This window comes from Schistocerca serialis, chromosome 2 (genome assembly GCF_023864345.2).
Source record: "Schistocerca serialis cubense isolate TAMUIC-IGC-003099 chromosome 2, iqSchSeri2.2, whole genome shotgun sequence".
Lineage (NCBI taxonomy): Eukaryota > Metazoa > Arthropoda > Insecta > Orthoptera > Acrididae > Schistocerca > Schistocerca serialis.
This window is the reverse complement of record NC_064639.1, coordinates 169028233-169046422: the sequence shown is the minus strand read 5'-3', so window position 1 is coordinate 169046422 and position 18190 is coordinate 169028233. Positions and strand designations below refer to the sequence as shown.

Here is an 18190-nt window from a genome sequence, read left to right as displayed (position 1 = left end):
CGCCTCACACCAGGTGTCTGCGTAGTTTGCAGTGCATTCGCGCCATTCCTATCCCTGTCCCCGTCCCGACTTGTCCCGACTTTGCTCGACTGCCGCTCGCTGCCGCTCGGGTCGTGGTCCATATGACAGCGCAAGCACGACAAACGTCTGCGGGACGAGACGAGACGACTAAGGAATAAATTCGTGATTACAAATCAAATTTGGAACTTTACACAAAAATTGGCGGTGACGTATTTCAGAAATCAACTGCCGATTCGTACTGTTTTGTCGTTATCAAAGTCTTCTTGGCAAACTTGGTTAGCACATTCTCCCTCAAACTGAGTTAATTACTGCATTTTCGTACCATTACAGTAGTTTAAAAGGGTTAAGGAAGCATCTTTGTCACAACAGAAAGGCAGTTTGAAAATTGGGCTGGCAGGGGTAGCGACATAATAACAAAACAAAAAGAAAAGGAAGGGAGCCAACAGCACCCGGGTTTCCCAGGCGGTCACCCATCCAAGTACTAACCGGGCCCAATGATGCTTAACTTCGGTGATCGGACGAGAACCGGTGTATTCATCATGGTATGGCCGTTGGCACTCGTGCAAGGTAGGAGCACGGCGGAATTCGCGTTCGGCTTCTCTCCCAACACACAAAATGTTAGTTTTCCGCCGCATTTGACGAAAGCACTTCCTTCTGCAACAGCCAGTTCCTCGCGGACGGCGCGGGGGGCGCGCCCGGCGTCCCAGCAGACCGACGGCCGAATTAGCGGGCGCACCGCCGCGTGTGTGAGACGCACTGTTGCTCGTTGCACCTCCTGTCATTCGTTGGGCGCGTGCAGCCTTCGACACACGCGGAGGACGCATCTTGTCCCTGGTGTCCAGCGGAGGGCCTGTGCGGGGTGTGGCAGTGTCGTGCTGGAGGGCGCCACTGGTAGCGATGTGGGCTTCCTCGCCTCACACCAGGTGTCTGCGTAGTTTGCAGTGCATTCGCGCCATTCCTATCCCTGTCCCCGTCCCGACTTGTCCCGACATTGCTCGACTGCCGCTCGCTGCCGCTCGGGTCGTGGTCCATATGACAGCGCAAGCACGACAAACGTCTGCGGGACGAGACGAGACGACTAAGGAATAAATTCGTGATTACAAATCAAATTTGGAACTTTACACAAAAATTGGCGGTGACGTATTTCAGAAATCAACTGCCGATTCGTACTGTTTTGTCGTTATCAAAGTCTTCTTGGCAAACTTGGTTAGCACATTCTCCCTCAAACTGAGTTAATTACTGCATTTTCGTACCATTACAGTAGTTTAAAAGGGTTAAGGAAGCATCTTTGTCACAACAGAAAGGCAGTTTGAAAATTGGGCTGGCAGGGGTAGCGACATAATAACAAAACAAAAAGAAAAGGAAGGGAGCCAACAGCACCCGGGTTTCCCAGGCGGTCACCCATCCAAGTACTAACCGGGCCCAATGATGCTTAACTTCGGTGATCGGACGAGAACCGGTGTATTCATCATGGTATGGCCGTTGGCACTCGTGCAAGGTAGGAGCACGGCGGAATTCGCGTTCGGCTTCTCTCCCAACACACAAAATGTTAGTTTTCCGCCGCATTTGACGAAAGCACTTCCTTCTGCAACAGCCAGTTCCTCGCGGACGGCGCGGGGGGCGCGCCCGGCGTCCCAGCAGACCGACGGCCGAATTAGCGGGCGCACCGCCGCGTGTGTGAGACGCACTGTTGCTCGTTGCACCTCCTGTCATTCGTTGGGCGCGTGCAGCCTTCGACACACGCGGAGGACGCATCTTGTCCCTGGTGTCCAGCGGAGGGCCTGTGCGGGGTGTGGCAGTGTCGTGCTGGAGGGCGCCACTGGTAGCGATGTGGGCTTCCTCGCCTCACACCAGGTGTCTGCGTAGTTTGCAGTGCATTCGCGCCATTCCTATCCCTGTCCCCGTCCCGACTTGTCCCGACTTTGCTCGACTGCCGCTCGCTGCCGCTCGGGTCGTGGTCCATATGACAGCGCAAGCACGACAAACGTCTGCGGGACGAGACGAGACGACTAAGGAATAAATTCGTGATTACAAATCAAATTTGGAACTTTACACAAAAATTGGCGGTGACGTATTTCAGAAATCAACTGCCGATTCGTACTGTTTTGTCGTTATCAAAGTCTTCTTGGCAAACTTGGTTAGCACATTCTCCCTCAAACTGAGTTAATTACTGCATTTTCGTACCATTACAGTAGTTTAAAAGGGTTAAGGAAGCATCTTTGTCACAACAGAAAGGCAGTTTGAAAATTGGGCTGGCAGGGGTAGCGACATAATAACAAAACAAAAAGAAAAGGAAGGGAGCCAACAGCACCCGGGTTTCCCAGGCGGTCACCCATCCAAGTACTAACCGGGCCCAATGATGCTTAACTTCGGTGATCGGACGAGAACCGGTGTATTCATCATGGTATGGCCGTTGGCACTCGTGCAAGGTAGGAGCACGGCGGAATTCGCGTTCGGCTTCTCTCCCAACACACAAAATGTTAGTTTTCCGCCGCATTTGACGAAAGCACTTCCTTCTGCAACAGCCAGTTCCTCGCGGACGGCGCGGGGGGCGCGCCCGGCGTCCCAGCAGACCGACGGCCGAATTAGCGGGCGCACCGCCGCGTGTGTGAGACGCACTGTTGCTCGTTGCACCTCCTGTCATTCGTTGGGCGCGTGCAGCCTTCGACACACGCGGAGGACGCATCTTGTCCCTGGTGTCCAGCGGAGGGCCTGTGCGGGGTGTGGCAGTGTCGTGCTGGAGGGCGCCACTGGTAGCGATGTGGGCTTCCTCGCCTCACACCAGGTGTCTGCGTAGTTTGCAGTGCATTCGCGCCATTCCTATCCCTGTCCCCGTCCCGACTTGTCCCGACTTTGCTCGACTGCCGCTCGCTGCCGCTCGGGTCGTGGTCCATATGACAGCGCAAGCACGACAAACGTCTGCGGGACGAGACGAGACGACTAAGGAATAAATTCGTGATTACAAATCAAATTTGGAACTTTACACAAAAATTGGCGGTGACGTATTTCAGAAATCAACTGCCGATTCGTACTGTTTTGTCGTTATCAAAGTCTTCTTGGCAAACTTGGTTAGCACATTCTCCCTCAAACTGAGTTAATTACTGCATTTTCGTACCATTACAGTAGTTTAAAAGGGTTAAGGAAGCATCTTTGTCACAACAGAAAGGCAGTTTGAAAATTGGGCTGGCAGGGGTAGCGACATAATAACAAAACAAAAAGAAAAGGAAGGGAGCCAACAGCACCCGGGTTTCCCAGGCGGTCACCCATCCAAGTACTAACCGGGCCCAATGATGCTTAACTTCGGTGATCGGACGAGAACCGGTGTATTCATCATGGTATGGCCGTTGGCACTCGTGCAAGGTAGGAGCACGGCGGAATTCGCGTTCGGCTTCTCTCCCAACACACAAAATGTTAGTTTTCCGCCGCATTTGACGAAAGCACTTCCTTCTGCAACAGCCAGTTCCTCGCGGACGGCGCGGGGGGCGCGCCCGGCGTCCCAGCAGACCGACGGCCGAATTAGCGGGCGCACCGCCGCGTGTGTGAGACGCACTGTTGCTCGTTGCACCTCCTGTCATTCGTTGGGCGCGTGCAGCCTTCGACACACGCGGAGGACGCATCTTGTCCCTGGTGTCCAGCGGAGGGCCTGTGCGGGGTGTGGCAGTGTCGTGCTGGAGGGCGCCACTGGTAGCGATGTGGGCTTCCTCGCCTCACACCAGGTGTCTGCGTAGTTTGCAGTGCATTCGCGCCATTCCTATCCCTGTCCCCGTCCCGACTTGTCCCGACTTTGCTCGACTGCCGCTCGCTGCCGCTCGGGTCGTGGTCCATATGACAGCGCAAGCACGACAAACGTCTGCGGGACGAGACGAGACGACTAAGGAATAAATTCGTGATTACAAATCAAATTTGGAACTTTACACAAAAATTGGCGGTGACGTATTTCAGAAATCAACTGCCGATTCGTACTGTTTTGTCGTTATCAAAGTCTTCTTGGCAAACTTGGTTAGCACATTCTCCCTCAAACTGAGTTAATTACTGCATTTTCGTACCATTACAGTAGTTTAAAAGGGTTAAGGAAGCATCTTTGTCACAACAGAAAGGCAGTTTGAAAATTGGGCTGGCAGGGGTAGCGACATAATAACAAAACAAAAAGAAAAGGAAGGGAGCCAACAGCACCCGGGTTTCCCAGGCGGTCACCCATCCAAGTACTAACCGGGCCCAATGATGCTTAACTTCGGTGATCGGACGAGAACCGGTGTATTCATCATGGTATGGCCGTTGGCACTCGTGCAAGGTAGGAGCACGGCGGAATTCGCGTTCGGCTTCTCTCCCAACACACAAAATGTTAGTTTTCCGCCGCATTTGACGAAAGCACTTCCTTCTGCAACAGCCAGTTCCTCGCGGACGGCGCGGGGGGCGCGCCTGGCGTCCCAGCAGACCGACGGCCGAATTAGCGGGCGCACCGCCGCGTGTGTGAGACGCACTGTTGCTCGTTGCACCTCCTGTCATTCGTTGGGCGCGTGCAGCCTTCGACACACGCGGAGGACGCATCTTGTCCCTGGTGTCCAGCGGAGGGCCTGTGCGGGGTGTGGCAGTGTCGTGCTGGAGGGCGCCACTGGTAGCGATGTGGGCTTCCTCGCCTCACACCAGGTGTCTGCGTAGTTTGCAGTGCATTCGCGCCATTCCTATCCCTGTCCCCGTCCCGACTTGTCCCGACTTTGCTCGACTGCCGCTCGCTGCCGCTCGGGTCGTGGTCCATATGACAGCGCAAGCACGACAAACGTCTGCGGGACGAGACGAGACGACTAAGGAATAAATTCGTGATTACAAATCAAATTTGGAACTTTACACAAAAATTGGCGGTGACGTATTTCAGAAATCAACTGCCGATTCGTACTGTTTTGTCGTTATCAAAGTCTTCTTGGCAAACTTGGTTAGCACATTCTCCCTCAAACTGAGTTAATTACTGCATTTTCGTACCATTACAGTAGTTTAAAAGGGTTAAGGAAGCATCTTTGTCACAACAGAAAGGCAGTTTGAAAATTGGGCTGGCAGGGGTAGCGACATAATAACAAAACAAAAAGAAAAGGAAGGGAGCCAACAGCACCCGGGTTTCCCAGGCGGTCACCCATCCAAGTACTAACCGGGCCCAATGATGCTTAACTTCGGTGATCGGACGAGAACCGGTGTATTCATCATGGTATGGCCGTTGGCACTCGTGCAAGGTAGGAGCACGGCGGAATTCGCGTTCGGCTTCTCTCCCAACACACAAAATGTTAGTTTTCCGCCGCATTTGACGAAAGCACTTCCTTCTGCAACAGCCAGTTCCTCGCGGACGGCGCGGGGGGCGCGCCCGGCGTCCCAGCAGACCGACGGCCGAATTAGCGGGCGCACCGCCGCGTGTGTGAGACGCACTGTTGCTCGTTGCACCTCCTGTCATTCGTTGGGCGCGTGCAGCCTTCGACACACGCGGAGGACGCATCTTGTCCCTGGTGTCCAGCGGAGGGCCTGTGCGGGGTGTGGCAGTGTCGTGCTGGAGGGCGCCACTGGTAGCGATGTGGGCTTCCTCGCCTCACACCAGGTGTCTGCGTAGTTTGCAGTGCATTCGCGCCATTCCTATCCCTGTCCCCGTCCCGACTTGTCCCGACTTTGCTCGACTGCCGCTCGCTGCCGCTCGGGTCGTGGTCCATATGACAGCGCAAGCACGACAAACGTCTGCGGGACGAGACGAGACGACTAAGGAATAAATTCGTGATTACAAATCAAATTTGGAACTTTACACAAAAATTGGCGGTGACGTATTTCAGAAATCAACTGCCGATTCGTACTGTTTTGTCGTTATCAAAGTCTTCTTGGCAAACTTGGTTAGCACATTCTCCCTCAAACTGAGTTAATTACTGCATTTTCGTACCATTACAGTAGTTTAAAAGGGTTAAGGAAGCATCTTTGTCACAACAGAAAGGCAGTTTGAAAATTGGGCTGGCAGGGGTAGCGACATAATAACAAAACAAAAAGAAAAGGAAGGGAGCCAACAGCACCCGGGTTTCCCAGGCGGTCACCCATCCAAGTACTAACCGGGCCCAATGATGCTTAACTTCGGTGATCGGACGAGAACCGGTGTATTCATCATGGTATGGCCGTTGGCACTCGTGCAAGGTAGGAGCACGGCGGAATTCGCGTTCGGCTTCTCTCCCAACACACAAAATGTTAGTTTTCCGCCGCATTTGACGAAAGCACTTCCTTCTGCAACAGCCAGTTCCTCGCGGACGGCGCGGGGGGCGCGCCCGGCGTCCCAGCAGACCGACGGCCGAATTAGCGGGCGCACCGCCGCGTGTGTGAGACGCACTGTTGCTCGTTGCACCTCCTGTCATTCGTTGGGCGCGTGCAGCCTTCGACACACGCGGAGGACGCATCTTGTCCCTGGTGTCCAGCGGAGGGCCTGTGCGGGGTGTGGCAGTGTCGTGCTGGAGGGCGCCACTGGTAGCGATGTGGGCTTCCTCGCCTCACACCAGGTGTCTGCGTAGTTTGCAGTGCATTCGCGCCATTCCTATCCCTGTCCCCGTCCCGACTTGTCCCGACTTTGCTCGACTGCCGCTCGCTGCCGCTCGGGTCGTGGTCCATATGACAGCGCAAGCACGACAAACGTCTGCGGGACGAGACGAGACGACTAAGGAATAAATTCGTGATTACAAATCAAATTTGGAACTTTACACAAAAATTGGCGGTGACGTATTTCAGAAATCAACTGCCGATTCGTACTGTTTTGTCGTTATCAAAGTCTTCTTGGCAAACTTGGTTAGCACATTCTCCCTCAAACTGAGTTAATTACTGCATTTTCGTACCATTACAGTAGTTTAAAAGGGTTAAGGAAGCATCTTTGTCACAACAGAAAGGCAGTTTGAAAATTGGGCTGGCAGGGGTAGCGACATAATAACAAAACAAAAAGAAAAGGAAGGGAGCCAACAGCACCCGGGTTTCCCAGGCGGTCACCCATCCAAGTACTAACCGGGCCCAATGATGCTTAACTTCGGTGATCGGACGAGAACCGGTGTATTCATCATGGTATGGCCGTTGGCACTCGTGCAAGGTAGGAGCACGGCGGAATTCGCGTTCGGCTTCTCTCCCAACACACAAAATGTTAGTTTTCCGCCGCATTTGACGAAAGCACTTCCTTCTGCAACAGCCAGTTCCTCGCGGACGGCGCGGGGGGCGCGCCCGGCGTCCCAGCAGACCGACGGCCGAATTAGCGGGCGCACCGCCGCGTGTGTGAGACGCACTGTTGCTCGTTGCACCTCCTGTCATTCGTTGGGCGCGTGCAGCCTTCGACACACGCGGAGGACGCATCTTGTCCCTGGTGTCCAGCGGAGGGCCTGTGCGGGGTGTGGCAGTGTCGTGCTGGAGGGCGCCACTGGTAGCGATGTGGGCTTCCTCGCCTCACACCAGGTGTCTGCGTAGTTTGCAGTGCATTCGCGCCATTCCTATCCCTGTCCCCGTCCCGACTTGTCCCGACTTTGCTCGACTGCCGCTCGCTGCCGCTCGGGTCGTGGTCCATATGACAGCGCAAGCACGACAAACGTCTGCGGGACGAGACGAGACGACTAAGGAATAAATTCGTGATTACAAATCAAATTTGGAACTTTACACAAAAATTGGCGGTGACGTATTTCAGAAATCAACTGCCGATTCGTACTGTTTTGTCGTTATCAAAGTCTTCTTGGCAAACTTGGTTAGCACATTCTCCCTCAAACTGAGTTAATTACTGCATTTTCGTACCATTACAGTAGTTTAAAAGGGTTAAGGAAGCATCTTTGTCACAACAGAAAGGCAGTTTGAAAATTGGGCTGGCAGGGGTAGCGACATAATAACAAAACAAAAAGAAAAGGAAGGGAGCCAACAGCACCCGGGTTTCCCAGGCGGTCACCCATCCAAGTACTAACCGGGCCCAATGATGCTTAACTTCGGTGATCGGACGAGAACCGGTGTATTCATCATGGTATGGCCGTTGGCACTCGTGCAAGGTAGGAGCACGGCGGAATTCGCGTTCGGCTTCTCTCCCAACACACAAAATGTTAGTTTTCCGCCGCATTTGACGAAAGCACTTCCTTCTGCAACAGCCAGTTCCTCGCGGACGGCGCGGGGGGCGCGCCCGGCGTCCCAGCAGACCGACGGCCGAATTAGCGGGCGCACCGCCGCGTGTGTGAGACGCACTGTTGCTCGTTGCACCTCCTGTCATTCGTTGGGCGCGTGCAGCCTTCGACACACGCGGAGGACGCATCTTGTCCCTGGTGTCCAGCGGAGGGCCTGTGCGGGGTGTGGCAGTGTCGTGCTGGAGGGCGCCACTGGTAGCGATGTGGGCTTCCTCGCCTCACACCAGGTGTCTGCGTAGTTTGCAGTGCATTCGCGCCATTCCTATCCCTGTCCCCGTCCCGACTTGTCCCGACTTTGCTCGACTGCCGCTCGCTGCCGCTCGGGTCGTGGTCCATATGACAGCGCAAGCACGACAAACGTCTGCGGGACGAGACGAGACGACTAAGGAATAAATTCGTGATTACAAATCAAATTTGGAACTTTACACAAAAATTGGCGGTGACGTATTTCAGAAATCAACTGCCGATTCGTACTGTTTTGTCGTTATCAAAGTCTTCTTGGCAAACTTGGTTAGCACATTCTCCCTCAAACTGAGTTAATTACTGCATTTTCGTACCATTACAGTAGTTTAAAAGGGTTAAGGAAGCATCTTTGTCACAACAGAAAGGCAGTTTGAAAATTGGGCTGGCAGGGGTAGCGACATAATAACAAAACAAAAAGAAAAGGAAGGGAGCCAACAGCACCCGGGTTTCCCAGGCGGTCACCCATCCAAGTACTAACCGGGCCCAATGATGCTTAACTTCGGTGATCGGACGAGAACCGGTGTATTCATCATGGTATGGCCGTTGGCACTCGTGCAAGGTAGGAGCACGGCGGAATTCGCGTTCGGCTTCTCTCCCAACACACAAAATGTTAGTTTTCCGCCGCATTTGACGAAAGCACTTCCTTCTGCAACAGCCAGTTCCTCGCGGACGGCGCGGGGGGCGCGCCCGGCGTCCCAGCAGACCGACGGCCGAATTAGCGGGCGCACCGCCGCGTGTGTGAGACGCACTGTTGCTCGTTGCACCTCCTGTCATTCGTTGGGCGCGTGCAGCCTTCGACACACGCGGAGGACGCATCTTGTCCCTGGTGTCCAGCGGAGGGCCTGTGCGGGGTGTGGCAGTGTCGTGCTGGAGGGCGCCACTGGTAGCGATGTGGGCTTCCTCGCCTCACACCAGGTGTCTGCGTAGTTTGCAGTGCATTCGCGCCATTCCTATCCCTGTCCCCGTCCCGACTTGTCCCGACTTTGCTCGACTGCCGCTCGCTGCCGCTCGGGTCGTGGTCCATATGACAGCGCAAGCACGACAAACGTCTGCGGGACGAGACGAGACGACTAAGGAATAAATTCGTGATTACAAATCAAATTTGGAACTTTACACAAAAATTGGCGGTGACGTATTTCAGAAATCAACTGCCGATTCGTACTGTTTTGTCGTTATCAAAGTCTTCTTGGCAAACTTGGTTAGCACATTCTCCCTCAAACTGAGTTAATTACTGCATTTTCGTACCATTACAGTAGTTTAAAAGGGTTAAGGAAGCATCTTTGTCACAACAGAAAGGCAGTTTGAAAATTGGGCTGGCAGGGGTAGCGACATAATAACAAAACAAAAAGAAAAGGAAGGGAGCCAACAGCACCCGGGTTTCCCAGGCGGTCACCCATCCAAGTACTAACCGGGCCCAATGATGCTTAACTTCGGTGATCGGACGAGAACCGGTGTATTCATCATGGTATGGCCGTTGGCACTCGTGCAAGGTAGGAGCACGGCGGAATTCGCGTTCGGCTTCTCTCCCAACACACAAAATGTTAGTTTTCCGCCGCATTTGACGAAAGCACTTCCTTCTGCAACAGCCAGTTCCTCGCGGACGGCGCGGGGGGCGCGCCCGGCGTCCCAGCAGACCGACGGCCGAATTAGCGGGCGCACCGCCGCGTGTGTGAGACGCACTGTTGCTCGTTGCACCTCCTGTCATTCGTTGGGCGCGTGCAGCCTTCGACACACGCGGAGGACGCATCTTGTCCCTGGTGTCCAGCGGAGGGCCTGTGCGGGGTGTGGCAGTGTCGTGCTGGAGGGCGCCACTGGTAGCGATGTGGGCTTCCTCGCCTCACACCAGGTGTCTGCGTAGTTTGCAGTGCATTCGCGCCATTCCTATCCCTGTCCCCGTCCCGACTTGTCCCGACTTTGCTCGACTGCCGCTCGCTGCCGCTCGGGTCGTGGTCCATATGACAGCGCAAGCACGACAAACGTCTGCGGGACGAGACGAGACGACTAAGGAATAAATTCGTGATTACAAATCAAATTTGGAACTTTACACAAAAATTGGCGGTGACGTATTTCAGAAATCAACTGCCGATTCGTACTGTTTTGTCGTTATCAAAGTCTTCTTGGCAAACTTGGTTAGCACATTCTCCCTCAAACTGAGTTAATTACTGCATTTTCGTACCATTACAGTAGTTTAAAAGGGTTAAGGAAGCATCTTTGTCACAACAGAAAGGCAGTTTGAAAATTGGGCTGGCAGGGGTAGCGACATAATAACAAAACAAAAAGAAAAGGAAGGGAGCCAACAGCACCCGGGTTTCCCAGGCGGTCACCCATCCAAGTACTAACCGGGCCCAATGATGCTTAACTTCGGTGATCGGACGAGAACCGGTGTATTCATCATGGTATGGCCGTTGGCACTCGTGCAAGGTAGGAGCACGGCGGAATTCGCGTTCGGCTTCTCTCCCAACACACAAAATGTTAGTTTTCCGCCGCATTTGACGAAAGCACTTCCTTCTGCAACAGCCAGTTCCTCGCGGACGGCGCGGGGGGCGCGCCCGGCGTCCCAGCAGACCGACGGCCGAATTAGCGGGCGCACCGCCGCGTGTGTGAGACGCACTGTTGCTCGTTGCACCTCCTGTCATTCGTTGGGCGCGTGCAGCCTTCGACACACGCGGAGGACGCATCTTGTCCCTGGTGTCCAGCGGAGGGCCTGTGCGGGGTGTGGCAGTGTCGTGCTGGAGGGCGCCACTGGTAGCGATGTGGGCTTCCTCGCCTCACACCAGGTGTCTGCGTAGTTTGCAGTGCATTCGCGCCATTCCTATCCCTGTCCCCGTCCCGACTTGTCCCGACTTTGCTCGACTGCCGCTCGCTGCCGCTCGGGTCGTGGTCCATATGACAGCGCAAGCACGACAAACGTCTGCGGGACGAGACGAGACGACTAAGGAATAAATTCGTGATTACAAATCAAATTTGGAACTTTACACAAAAATTGGCGGTGACGTATTTCAGAAATCAACTGCCGATTCGTACTGTTTTGTCGTTATCAAAGTCTTCTTGGCAAACTTGGTTAGCACATTCTCCCTCAAACTGAGTTAATTACTGCATTTTCGTACCATTACAGTAGTTTAAAAGGGTTAAGGAAGCATCTTTGTCACAACAGAAAGGCAGTTTGAAAATTGGGCTGGCAGGGGTAGCGACATAATAACAAAACAAAAAGAAAAGGAAGGGAGCCAACAGCACCCGGGTTTCCCAGGCGGTCACCCATCCAAGTACTAACCGGGCCCAATGATGCTTAACTTCGGTGATCGGACGAGAACCGGTGTATTCATCATGGTATGGCCGTTGGCACTCGTGCAAGGTAGGAGCACGGCGGAATTCGCGTTCGGCTTCTCTCCCAACACACAAAATGTTAGTTTTCCGCCGCATTTGACGAAAGCACTTCCTTCTGCAACAGCCAGTTCCTCGCGGACGGCGCGGGGGGCGCGCCCGGCGTCCCAGCAGACCGACGGCCGAATTAGCGGGCGCACCGCCGCGTGTGTGAGACGCACTGTTGCTCGTTGCACCTCCTGTCATTCGTTGGGCGCGTGCAGCCTTCGACACACGCGGAGGACGCATCTTGTCCCTGGTGTCCAGCGGAGGGCCTGTGCGGGGTGTGGCAGTGTCGTGCTGGAGGGCGCCACTGGTAGCGATGTGGGCTTCCTCGCCTCACACCAGGTGTCTGCGTAGTTTGCAGTGCATTCGCGCCATTCCTATCCCTGTCCCCGTCCCGACTTGTCCCGACTTTGCTCGACTGCCGCTCGCTGCCGCTCGGGTCGTGGTCCATATGACAGCGCAAGCACGACAAACGTCTGCGGGACGAGACGAGACGACTAAGGAATAAATTCGTGATTACAAATCAAATTTGGAACTTTACACAAAAATTGGCGGTGACGTATTTCAGAAATCAACTGCCGATTCGTACTGTTTTGTCGTTATCAAAGTCTTCTTGGCAAACTTGGTTAGCACATTCTCCCTCAAACTGAGTTAATTACTGCATTTTCGTACCATTACAGTAGTTTAAAAGGGTTAAGGAAGCATCTTTGTCACAACAGAAAGGCAGTTTGAAAATTGGGCTGGCAGGGGTAGCGACATAATAACAAAACAAAAAGAAAAGGAAGGGAGCCAACAGCACCCGGGTTTCCCAGGCGGTCACCCATCCAAGTACTAACCGGGCCCAATGATGCTTAACTTCGGTGATCGGACGAGAACCGGTGTATTCATCATGGTATGGCCGTTGGCACTCGTGCAAGGTAGGAGCACGGCGGAATTCGCGTTCGGCTTCTCTCCCAACACACAAAATGTTAGTTTTCCGCCGCATTTGACGAAAGCACTTCCTTCTGCAACAGCCAGTTCCTCGCGGACGGCGCGGGGGGCGCGCCCGGCGTCCCAGCAGACCGACGGCCGAATTAGCGGGCGCACCGCCGCGTGTGTGAGACGCACTGTTGCTCGTTGCACCTCCTGTCATTCGTTGGGCGCGTGCAGCCTTCGACACACGCGGAGGACGCATCTTGTCCCTGGTGTCCAGCGGAGGGCCTGTGCGGGGTGTGGCAGTGTCGTGCTGGAGGGCGCCACTGGTAGCGATGTGGGCTTCCTCGCCTCACACCAGGTGTCTGCGTAGTTTGCAGTGCATTCGCGCCATTCCTATCCCTGTCCCCGTCCCGACTTGTCCCGACTTTGCTCGACTGCCGCTCGCTGCCGCTCGGGTCGTGGTCCATATGACAGCGCAAGCACGACAAACGTCTGCGGGACGAGACGAGACGACTAAGGAATAAATTCGTGATTACAAATCAAATTTGGAACTTTACACAAAAATTGGCGGTGACGTATTTCAGAAATCAACTGCCGATTCGTACTGTTTTGTCGTTATCAAAGTCTTCTTGGCAAACTTGGTTAGCACATTCTCCCTCAAACTGAGTTAATTACTGCATTTTCGTACCATTACAGTAGTTTAAAAGGGTTAAGGAAGCATCTTTGTCACAACAGAAAGGCAGTTTGAAAATTGGGCTGGCAGGGGTAGCGACATAATAACAAAACAAAAAGAAAAGGAAGGGAGCCAACAGCACCCGGGTTTCCCAGGCGGTCACCCATCCAAGTACTAACCGGGCCCAATGATGCTTAACTTCGGTGATCGGACGAGAACCGGTGTATTCATCATGGTATGGCCGTCGGCACTCGTGCAAGGTAGGAGCACGGCGGAATTCGCGTTCGGCTTCTCTCCCAACACACAAAATGTTAGTTTTCCGCCGCATTTGACGAAAGCACTTCCTTCTGCAACAGCCAGTTCCTCGCGGACGGCGCGGGGGGCGCGCCCGGCGTCCCAGCAGACCGACGGCCGAATTAGCGGGCGCACCGCCGCGTGTGTGAGACGCACTGTTGCTCGTTGCACCTCCTGTCATTCGTTGGGCGCGTGCAGCCTTCGACACACGCGGAGGACGCATCTTGTCCCTGGTGTCCAGCGGAGGGCCTGTGCGGGGTGTGGCAGTGTCGTGCTGGAGGGCGCCACTGGTAGCGATGTGGGCTTCCTCGCCTCACACCAGGTGTCTGCGTAGTTTGCAGTGCATTCGCGCCATTCCTATCCCTGTCCCCGTCCCGACTTGTCCCGACTTTGCTCGACTGCCGCTCGCTGCCGCTCGGGTCGTGGTCCATATGACAGCGCAAGCACGACAAACGTCTGCGGGACGAGACGAGACGACTAAGGAATAAATTCGTGATTACAAATCAAATTTGGAACTTTACACAAAAATTGGCGGTGACGTATTTCAGAAATCAACTGCCGATTCGTACTGTTTTGTCGTTATCAAAGTCTTCTTGGCAAACTTGGTTAGCACATTCTCCCTCAAACTGAGTTAATTACTGCATTTTCGTACCATTACAGTAGTTTAAAAGGGTTAAGGAAGCATCTTTGTCACAACAGAAAGGCAGTTTGAAAATTGGGCTGGCAGGGGTAGCGACATAATAACAAAACAAAAAGAAAAGGAAGGGAGCCAACAGCACCCGGGTTTCCCAGGCGGTCACCCATCCAAGTACTAACCGGGCCCAATGATGCTTAACTTCGGTGATCGGACGAGAACCGGTGTATTCATCATGGTATGGCCGTTGGCACTCGTGCAAGGTAGGAGCACGGCGGAATTCGCGTTCGGCTTCTCTCCCAACACACAAAATGTTAGTTTTCCGCCGCATTTGACGAAAGCACTTCCTTCTGCAACAGCCAGTTCCTCGCGGACGGCGCGGGGGGCGCGCCCGGCGTCCCAGCAGACCGACGGCCGAATTAGCGGGCGCACCGCCGCGTGTGTGAGACGCACTGTTGCTCGTTGCACCTCCTGTCATTCGTTGGGCGCGTGCAGCCTTCGACACACGCGGAGGACGCATCTTGTCCCTGGTGTCCAGCGGAGGGCCTGTGCGGGGTGTGGCAGTGTCGTGCTGGAGGGCGCCACTGGTAGCGATGTGGGCTTCCTCGCCTCACACCAGGTGTCTGCGTAGTTTGCAGTGCATTCGCGCCATTCCTATCCCTGTCCCCGTCCCGACTTGTCCCGACTTTGCTCGACTGCCGCTCGCTGCCGCTCGGGTCGTGGTCCATATGACAGCGCAAGCACGACAAACGTCTGCGGGACGAGACGAGACGACTAAGGAATAAATTCGTGATTACAAATCAAATTTGGAACTTTACACAAAAATTGGCGGTGACGTATTTCAGAAATCAACTGCCGATTCGTACTGTTTTGTCGTTATCAAAGTCTTCTTGGCAAACTTGGTTAGCACATTCTCCCTCAAACTGAGTTAATTACTGCATTTTCGTACCATTACAGTAGTTTAAAAGGGTTAAGGAAGCATCTTTGTCACAACAGAAAGGCAGTTTGAAAATTGGGCTGGCAGGGGTAGCGACATAATAACAAAACAAAAAGAAAAGGAAGGGAGCCAACAGCACCCGGGTTTCCCAGGCGGTCACCCATCCAAGTACTAACCGGGCCCAATGATGCTTAACTTCGGTGATCGGACGAGAACCGGTGTATTCATCATGGTATGGCCGTCGGCACTCGTGCAAGGTAGGAGCACGGCGGAATTCGCGTTCGGCTTCTCTCCCAACACACAAAATGTTAGTTTTCCGCCGCATTTGACGAAAGCACTTCCTTCTGCAACAGCCAGTTCCTCGCGGACGGCGCGGGGGGCGCGCCCGGCGTCCCAGCAGACCGACGGCCGAATTAGCGGGCGCACCGCCGCGTGTGTGAGACGCACTGTTGCTCGTTGCACCTCCTGTCATTCGTTGGGCGCGTGCAGCCTTCGACACACGCGGAGGACGCATCTTGTCCCTGGTGTCCAGCGGAGGGCCTGTGCGGGGTGTGGCAGTGTCGTGCTGGAGGGCGCCACTGGTAGCGATGTGGGCTTCCTCGCCTCACACCAGGTGTCTGCGTAGTTTGCAGTGCATTCGCGCCATTCCTATCCCTGTCCCCGTCCCGACTTGTCCCGACTTTGCTCGACTGCCGCTCGCTGCCGCTCGGGTCGTGGTCCATATGACAGCGCAAGCACGACAAACGTCTGCGGGACGAGACGAGACGACTAAGGAATAAATTCGTGATTACAAATCAAATTTGGAACTTTACACAAAAATTGGCGGTGACGTATTTCAGAAATCAACTGCCGATTCGTACTGTTTTGTCGTTATCAAAGTCTTCTTGGCAAACTTGGTTAGCACATTCTCCCTCAAACTGAGTTAATTACTGCATTTTCGTACCATTACAGTAGTTTAAAAGGGTTAAGGAAGCATCTTTGTCACAACAGAAAGGCAGTTTGAAAATTGGGCTGGCAGGGGTAGCGACATAATAACAAAACAAAAAGAAAAGGAAGGGAGCCAACAGCACCCGGGTTTCCCAGGCGGTCACCCATCCAAGTACTAACCGGGCCCAATGATGCTTAACTTCGGTGATCGGACGAGAACCGGTGTATTCATCATGGTATGGCCGTTGGCACTCGTGCAAGGTAGGAGCACGGCGGAATTCGCGTTCGGCTTCTCTCCCAACACACAAAATGTTAGTTTTCCGCCGCATTTGACGAAAGCACTTCCTTCTGCAACAGCCAGTTCCTCGCGGACGGCGCGGGGGGCGCGCCCGGCGTCCCAGCAGACCGACGGCCGAATTAGCGGGCGCACCGCCGCGTGTGTGAGACGCACTGTTGCTCGTTGCACCTCCTGTCATTCGTTGGGCGCGTGCAGCCTTCGACACACGCGGAGGACGCATCTTGTCCCTGGTGTCCAGCGGAGGGCCTGTGCGGGGTGTGGCAGTGTCGTGCTGGAGGGCGCCACTGGTAGCGATGTGGGCTTCCTCGCCTCACACCAGGTGTCTGCGTAGTTTGCAGTGCATTCGCGCCATTCCTATCCCTGTCCCCGTCCCGACTTGTCCCGACTTTGCTCGACTGCCGCTCGCTGCCGCTCGGGTCGTGGTCCATATGACAGCGCAAGCACGACAAACGTCTGCGGGACGAGACGAGACGACTAAGGAATAAATTCGTGATTACAAATCAAATTTGGAACTTTACACAAAAATTGGCGGTGACGTATTTCAGAAATCAACTGCCGATTCGTACTGTTTTGTCGTTATCAAAGTCTTCTTGGCAAACTTGGTTAGCACATTCTCCCTCAAACTGAGTTAATTACTGCATTTTCGTACCATTACAGTAGTTTAAAAGGGTTAAGGAAGCATCTTTGTCACAACAGAAAGGCAGTTTGAAAATTGGGCTGGCAGGGGTAGCGACATAATAACAAAACAAAAAGAAAAGGAAGGGAGCCAACAGCACCCGGGTTTCCCAGGCGGTCACCCATCCAAGTACTAACCGGGCCCAATGATGCTTAACTTCGGTGATCGGACGAGAACCGGTGTATTCATCATGGTATGGCCGTCGGCACTCGTGCAAGGTAGGAGCACGGCGGAATTCGCGTTCGGCTTCTCTCCCAACACACAAAATGTTAGTTTTCCGCCGCATTTGACGAAAGCACTTCCTTCTGCAACAGCCAGTTCCTCGCGGACGGCGCGGGGGGCGCGCCCGGCGTCCCAGCAGACCGACGGCCGAATTAGCGGGCGCACCGCCGCGTGTGTGAGACGCACTGTTGCTCGTTGCACCTCCTGTCATTCGTTGGGCGCGTGCAGCCTTCGACACACGCGGAGGACGCATCTTGTCCCTGGTGTCCAGCGGAGGGCCTGTGCGGGGTGTGGCAGTGTCGTGCTGGAGGGCGCCACTGGTAGCGATGTGGGCTTCCTCGCCTCACACCAGGTGTCTGCGTAGTTTGCAGTGCATTCGCGCCATTCCTATCCCTGTCCCCCGTCCCGACTTGTCCCGACTTTGCTCGACTGCCGCTCGCTGCCGCTCGGGTCGTGGTCCATATGACAGCGCAAGCACGACAAACGTCTGCGGGACGAGACGAGACGACTAAGGAATAAATTCGTGATTACAAATCAAATTTGGAACTTTACACAAAAATTGGCGGTGACGTATTTCAGAAATCAACTGCCGATTCGTACTGTTTTGTCGTTATCAAAGTCTTCTTGGCAAACTTGGTTAGCACATTCTCCCTCAAACTGAGTTAATTACTGCATTTTCGTACCATTACAGTAGTTTAAAAGGGTTAAGGAAGCATCTTTGTCACAACAGAAAGGCAGTTTGAAAATTGGGCTGGCAGGGGTAGCGACATAATAACAAAACAAAAAGAAAAGGAAGGGAGCCAACAGCACCCGGGTTTCCCAGGCGGTCACCCATCCAAG

At 54.1% G+C, this 18190-nt stretch overlaps 19 non-coding genes across 19 annotated transcripts; all 19 read right to left on the bottom strand.

Moving 5' to 3' along the window:
- Window positions 1-458: 458 nt before the first annotated feature.
- LOC126459654 (5S ribosomal RNA) lies at window positions 459-577 on the bottom strand. The gene has a single exon (XR_007585919.1). It is a non-coding gene; the product is annotated as a 5S ribosomal RNA (ribosomal RNA).
- Window positions 578-1389: 812 nt separating this feature from the next.
- Window positions 1390-1508, bottom strand: LOC126459642 (5S ribosomal RNA). Its single transcript, XR_007585918.1, has one exon. It is a non-coding gene; the product is annotated as a 5S ribosomal RNA (ribosomal RNA).
- Window positions 1509-2320: 812 nt separating this feature from the next.
- LOC126459631 (5S ribosomal RNA) lies at window positions 2321-2439 on the bottom strand. Its single transcript, XR_007585917.1, has one exon. It is a non-coding gene; the product is annotated as a 5S ribosomal RNA (ribosomal RNA).
- An 812-nt stretch (window positions 2440-3251) lies between these two features.
- Window positions 3252-3370, bottom strand: LOC126459618 (5S ribosomal RNA). Its single transcript, XR_007585916.1, has one exon. It is a non-coding gene; the product is annotated as a 5S ribosomal RNA (ribosomal RNA).
- An 812-nt stretch (window positions 3371-4182) lies between these two features.
- LOC126459607 (5S ribosomal RNA) lies at window positions 4183-4301 on the bottom strand. Its single transcript, XR_007585915.1, has one exon. It is a non-coding gene; the product is annotated as a 5S ribosomal RNA (ribosomal RNA).
- An 812-nt stretch (window positions 4302-5113) lies between these two features.
- On the bottom strand, window positions 5114-5232 carry LOC126459595 (5S ribosomal RNA). Its single transcript, XR_007585914.1, has one exon. It is a non-coding gene; the product is annotated as a 5S ribosomal RNA (ribosomal RNA).
- Window positions 5233-6044: 812 nt separating this feature from the next.
- On the bottom strand, window positions 6045-6163 carry LOC126459583 (5S ribosomal RNA). The gene has a single exon (XR_007585913.1). It is a non-coding gene; the product is annotated as a 5S ribosomal RNA (ribosomal RNA).
- Window positions 6164-6975: 812 nt separating this feature from the next.
- On the bottom strand, window positions 6976-7094 carry LOC126459571 (5S ribosomal RNA). Its single transcript, XR_007585912.1, has one exon. It is a non-coding gene; the product is annotated as a 5S ribosomal RNA (ribosomal RNA).
- Window positions 7095-7906: 812 nt separating this feature from the next.
- Window positions 7907-8025, bottom strand: LOC126459559 (5S ribosomal RNA). Its single transcript, XR_007585910.1, has one exon. It is a non-coding gene; the product is annotated as a 5S ribosomal RNA (ribosomal RNA).
- An 812-nt stretch (window positions 8026-8837) lies between these two features.
- LOC126459547 (5S ribosomal RNA) lies at window positions 8838-8956 on the bottom strand. Its single transcript, XR_007585909.1, has one exon. It is a non-coding gene; the product is annotated as a 5S ribosomal RNA (ribosomal RNA).
- Window positions 8957-9768: 812 nt separating this feature from the next.
- Window positions 9769-9887, bottom strand: LOC126459535 (5S ribosomal RNA). The gene has a single exon (XR_007585907.1). It is a non-coding gene; the product is annotated as a 5S ribosomal RNA (ribosomal RNA).
- Window positions 9888-10699: 812 nt separating this feature from the next.
- LOC126459523 (5S ribosomal RNA) lies at window positions 10700-10818 on the bottom strand. Its single transcript, XR_007585906.1, has one exon. It is a non-coding gene; the product is annotated as a 5S ribosomal RNA (ribosomal RNA).
- Window positions 10819-11630: 812 nt separating this feature from the next.
- Window positions 11631-11749, bottom strand: LOC126459511 (5S ribosomal RNA). Its single transcript, XR_007585905.1, has one exon. It is a non-coding gene; the product is annotated as a 5S ribosomal RNA (ribosomal RNA).
- An 812-nt stretch (window positions 11750-12561) lies between these two features.
- Window positions 12562-12680, bottom strand: LOC126459500 (5S ribosomal RNA). The gene has a single exon (XR_007585904.1). It is a non-coding gene; the product is annotated as a 5S ribosomal RNA (ribosomal RNA).
- Window positions 12681-13492: 812 nt separating this feature from the next.
- LOC126459159 (5S ribosomal RNA) lies at window positions 13493-13611 on the bottom strand. The gene has a single exon (XR_007585780.1). It is a non-coding gene; the product is annotated as a 5S ribosomal RNA (ribosomal RNA).
- Window positions 13612-14423: 812 nt separating this feature from the next.
- LOC126459488 (5S ribosomal RNA) lies at window positions 14424-14542 on the bottom strand. Its single transcript, XR_007585903.1, has one exon. It is a non-coding gene; the product is annotated as a 5S ribosomal RNA (ribosomal RNA).
- Window positions 14543-15354: 812 nt separating this feature from the next.
- Window positions 15355-15473, bottom strand: LOC126459146 (5S ribosomal RNA). Its single transcript, XR_007585778.1, has one exon. It is a non-coding gene; the product is annotated as a 5S ribosomal RNA (ribosomal RNA).
- An 812-nt stretch (window positions 15474-16285) lies between these two features.
- LOC126459476 (5S ribosomal RNA) lies at window positions 16286-16404 on the bottom strand. The gene has a single exon (XR_007585902.1). It is a non-coding gene; the product is annotated as a 5S ribosomal RNA (ribosomal RNA).
- An 812-nt stretch (window positions 16405-17216) lies between these two features.
- On the bottom strand, window positions 17217-17335 carry LOC126459134 (5S ribosomal RNA). The gene has a single exon (XR_007585777.1). It is a non-coding gene; the product is annotated as a 5S ribosomal RNA (ribosomal RNA).
- Between the last annotated feature and the right edge of the window lie 855 nt (window positions 17336-18190).